This window comes from Vigna unguiculata, chromosome 8, assembly GCF_004118075.2.
Source record: "Vigna unguiculata cultivar IT97K-499-35 chromosome 8, ASM411807v1, whole genome shotgun sequence".
NCBI lineage: Eukaryota > Viridiplantae > Streptophyta > Magnoliopsida > Fabales > Fabaceae > Vigna > Vigna unguiculata.
Window position 1 is genome coordinate 27,453,786 of NC_040286.1, and position 5,582 is coordinate 27,459,367.

The following is a 5,582-nucleotide window of genomic DNA, read 5'->3' on the forward strand; positions in this document are numbered from 1 at the left end:
ATATCGACCGTCATGTGTTGAATTTTAGATAATATAAGAAATATCATTTCACTTTATTTGTTTTGTATATAATCAAATCAATTATGCAATTGTTGAATGACATAAAAGAAGTTTTAATATAATTATTATAAATATTATAGTAATACTTCGTACCTTTAGCAAATTTATATATGATGGCTGTCGGAGAAAAATATTGCTAATTTAATTTTAATTTGTAGATGTCGGATAATAAAGAAATTATATACATTATATAAAGTCAGTATAAATTACACCATATTGATTCTATTAAAATCAGTAAAAACACACGTGCATGTGTTTACTCTTTAACAAAAATAATAAAATTTTAATTATATTTAATGTAGTAATAGTAATTTAAAAATAATGAAACTCGATTATTTTAATGTTAAAAAGTTTTAGTATAAATAAAATTGTTATTAAATAGTTTTATTATTTTAAGACACACAATCTTTTTAGAAACAACTCTTCTAGAGTTTTTTGACTTCTCTCTAAGAGTTCTCCCTCTTTGGTCATATAATTGAAGAATCGAGACGGTATGGTTGATCCTCTTAGTGAGCTTCTCAATTTGGATCGATAATTTTTTTCATTTGTGTTAGTTTTCTACCCCTTTTCTCGGTCCAATATGTTTTTTGTCTTTGCGTGCAGTCTATAAGATCCGAGAAATTTAAATAATTAAATAAATAATTATTTAATAAATGCGAGTAATGAAAGTCTTTAATAAATGCGACCGAGAATCCAAGAGATAGAGTCCATTGGAGAGGAGACAAGGGTTGGAATAGTGGTGGTGCAAGAGAAGTTCTAATTCTTTCAAATTGAGCAAGAATTATCTAGGTAAGGGGAGCTACTCTTATCTAATTATATTCGTGCTTGTTGTTTTGTGTCTGTCATGGCCTAAATTGCATGAAATCCCACCTTTTACGTTGTTTTTCGTAAGTTTATGGGTTTTTGCCTAGAAATCGCTTGGCGGTGAGGAATGAGCTGCCAGGCGACGCATCACGTTAACCTAGTTTTTGGGTTCTACTATGAACCACTTGGCATCGATGAACACCCGCCAGGCGACGTGAGTACGATTTGTGCGGTTTGGCTATTTTTTAATGTATTTGTGATGCTTCAAAATTCCTTGCGGAGTATTGGACATGAGTGATTCTGTGATGGCATATAATTGATTATTAAAAACAATTGGTGATGTGAATTTATGATGAAATATGAATGTAAAATTTTGATTATAGAGAAGGTAATTATTATTCAAATTTCCAATGTCAATTGTTATATGATTTGTAAAAATACTCTGTGTAAAGTATTCCTTGAATTATCCATGAATTGGTCGAATCGCATGATTGAGGGCGAGTTGGAACAAATTTGAACTTTTCACAAAAAGTGGGAAAACTGGGTTTCCCCATAATCTGATATGTCACCTGGTAGCACATGATTTGCCGCTAGGTGATGGCTAGAAATTTTCCAACTTGGCATTCTGACAGTGTTGGACTATAGAGTTGGGTATTGGGTATTGGTATAAATTTATGTGGACGAGGATATTGTGCTCAAGCCTTGATAAATTGGGAGGTTCTACGGGAATGGTTAAGAAGCTATGCTTAAAGTATTGGGTATGTGAGGATTGATGTGAGTATGTAATTGGAAATAAGATGAAGAATAATGTTAATTGAGATTGTATGTGTTGGAAAGAAAATATGTTTCTTTTTGGGTATTAGCCTTAGGAACAAACTGCTAGGACATTGAATAATTAAACTGTGGTGGGTAAGGTATCAATCATGGTTGTGTAGCTTTAATTTAAGGATATTTGAGGGGAAGGTTTGGTGCTACTATAGTGTATCAGAAGCATGTGTCTGATGATGAGATACTGGATAGTGTATAATTTTTATAAGTTTGATGAAGTCATGGTGTAATGATAGAGTGGTTGGTAAATCACAGGTTTTGAATATTTAAATTGTGAATATGAGTTATAGGTAATTAAACCATGTGTGATGTGGCTGGGTAATTAGAATCAATTCATGATATGTGAGTTTGCATTATTGTCTTTAGGAAGTAATTGAGATTGAAGAAGAATCTATTTTGGGTGTCAAAACCTGCAGAACTGCACTACTGGTGTGGTGCCTGGCGGCTTATGAGTGTCCGCCAGGCGATAGTACTAACAAGAGAGTCCCTACAACGCGTGGCGCTTGGTGGTGAGGTGTGAATCGCCAAACGATAGACCTTGAGATAATGGGTCTGAATGCAGCCTGGCGCCTGGCGACGGAGGTGTCCCGCTAGGCGGTCTGCGCAGGAATGTCGCTAGAAGGCGCTGCAGGCAGTGACTTTATTGCTTGCATTGTGTGTGTTGTGATGTGCGACTTGGATCAGGAGATGTTGATTGTGTCATGAGCGGGTAGGTTCATGGCTGGTGATGAACATGTGATGAAATGAGTAGGGAGGTTCATATCATGATGCTCTCGTGTGGGGATACTAGCAGGGAGGTTTGTATGTTCTGTGCTCACACTTGAGAGTTGTTGCGAGCACGGAGGTTCGTAGCTGGTGGATCACGTGTGTTGGACTACGGGCGGGGAGGTCCGTAGAGTTGGACTACGAGCAGGAAGGTTTGTAGAGGTAGGACCACGAACGGACAGGTTCATGGAAGCATCATATATCCTGAGTCCATGGTCAATTATTTGTGTGACTTGTAGGTTGAAAAACCTTGGGGTAATAAGGTTTTGGCCAAGAACTATCTAGAATAAAATAATTAGGTGTATTTTGATTTTATTAACTTATATGTTAATTATTTATGAGCTCACCATTTTTTTTTGTGTTTAGCGATGATCGTGTGACAAGTCACATAAGAGTAGATGATATTCCAAGTGATGTCGATGATGCCTAGAGACGAAAAGAGGGCTCGCATGGGATTTGAATTGCATTTATTTACGAGTTTAGTTTTCAATTAGTTCATCGGACCCGTCCTTGCTCTTGGTCGCTGGGCATGATCGACCCGTCTTAGTCGTTTTGCCTGTCCGACTTGTTTGGGTCGTCTGGTTCGCCGACCCGTTTGTATTGCCAGGCTAGCCTGATACGTGTGGATCGTTGGGTCTGCCCCGCCTATGTGGGTCGTCAGACCTGCCCGACTTGTTTGTGTCGTCAAGCCCGTCTGATCCGTCTTTGTCATCGGGTCCGTCCTGGCTCTTGGTCGTCGGGCACGACCGACCGTCTTTGTTGTGTCTATCTGACTTATCTGGGTCGTCAGGCTCGCCCGACCCCTTTGTATTATCAGGCTAGCCCGATACGTGTGGGTTGTTGGGTCTGCCCACCGCCTGTGTAGGTTGTCAGGCATGTCCGACCTGTTTGTGTCGTCGGGCCTACCCGACCTGTTTGGGTCGTTGGGCTAGTCAAGTCCGTATTGGTTGTCGGGCCCACCCGCCTCATCTTGCTTGTCGAGTTGTCTACCCAACTCATCGAGCCTACCTATGGACTAGGCCAAATTGGCAACTCTACCAAAGATGTCTAGAGTGAGGTTGAGTGAGAAGAATTTCAAATTTTACCTACTTTGAGGGTATATTAATTTCTACTAATTTAGCTAATTGAAATGCTTCAAAAAAAAATGTTTGTATTTTAAATTCTTTTTAATTTCTCTATTCAAACAAAGGATTTCATCACAAAGAAATATAAATTCTTCAATAAAATGAATTACTTCATTAAAATGCTCTATTTAAACACACCATTAATTTCCTTAAGAACAGCCACTGGCTACACCGTGTATGATAGTTACCAATCCTAGGTTTTTTGTTAGGAGTGTCTCTAGATGTTTTGGTTATAATGATTATTGTTTAAGAAATTGTTGGTATATGAGATTGAATTGAGATTGATTTTATGAGGTTAAGTTGAGAAGGGTTGATGCTGATCCAAGCAAGATTAGTATTTGGTTTTGTTACTGTATCCATTGACATTAGGTAGATAGTAAGGAGGTATCCTTATACTCTAATAAACATTCACACTCAAATATAGTAGAATGTGTTATGTGGTAAGAGTGGCAGAAGGTCTTAATCTAACCTTGTGTTTGGATGGAGCATTTCAACAATGCTCAGAAATTGAAATGTTTTGTATTTGATTGCAATTAAATCTCCTTCATTTTCTAAATAACTTGTTAGGATAAAGAAATTAAAATACCTTACATTTCAATTTCTTGTTTGGAAAAAACAATTGAATTTCATCTAAGATAAAATTTAATTTTTACAATATTTATTTTAGACTTAATTATATTTTAAGTACATGATAAATTTGGTAACGGGCTCGACGACCAAGATGGTCGGGCTGACCCGACTACCCATCCAAATTTGTCTGACTCGACAACCCAAATGGATCAGGCCAACCGGAATACCCAGACAGACTGGGTCAAGCTGAGGATCCACACAAGCCTAACAACTCATACCTGTCGGTTGTGCCCGTCAAGTTCATCAACCTGGCTCGACACGACCCAGCCCAACTTGGCATGTTTGGGTCATTGGCCCGACTTGGCCCCAATAGGTCGTCAAGCCTACTCGACCCATCTGGGTTGTTAGGCCCGTTTGTGTCATTGGGTCTGCCCGACCAGTTTGTGTTGTTTGGTTGGCCCAAACCAGCTGGGTCGTTGGGTCGGTTGGGTACGTCTAGGTTGTCGAGCCAATTGGGCCTGTATTGGTCGTTGCGTCGGTCGGGCCTGTCTGGGTCGACAAGCCAATCGGACCCATCTAGGTCGACGGGTCGGTCGGGCCCATCTAGGTCGTTGGGCCGGTCGGACTTGTCTAGGTCGTTGGGCCCGTTTATGTCATCGGGCACACTCGACCAAGTTTGTGTCGATGGGCCGACCCGACCTGGCAAGGTCGTCGAGCTCGTTTAGGTTGTCAGGTCGGTTGGGCCTGACTAGGTCATCGAGTCAGTCAGACTTGTTGGGTCAACGAGTCAGTCAGGTCGTTGGGCCTACTCGACACATTTGGGTCATCAGGTCACCCATTTCGTTTGGGTCATATGGCCCGCTCGACCCATTTGGGTTGTTGGGCCTGCTCGAACTGTCGTTTGTATCGTCAGGTCGGTCTGATCTGTTTGGATTGTATGGCCAACCCAGCCTGTCATGGTTTTCGGGTTTGTCAGATCCATTTGGGATTGAGTTCAGTGTGTGAGGTTGAGTGAGAAGAATTTCAAATTCCACCTTTTTTTAGGGTATTTGAATTTCTTCTAGTTTAGCTAATTAAAATACTTCAAAAAAAAATGCATGCATTTAAAATGCTTTTTAATTTCTCCATCCAAACAAAGCATTTCATTATAAAGAATTTCAAATTCTCCAAATAAATGAATCACCCTTTTGAATTGCCTCATCCAAACACACCATAACCTTGTGTTTGGATGAAGCATTTCAACAATGCTTAGAAATTGAAATGTTTTGCATTTGAATTGCTTCTAATTAAATTCCATTCATTTTTTAAATAATTTGTTTGGATAAGGAAATTAAAATACCTTATATTTCAATTTCTTGTTTGAAAAAAAAATTGAATTTATTGTGAGATAAAATTTAATTTTAACAATATTTATTTTAGGCTTAATTATGT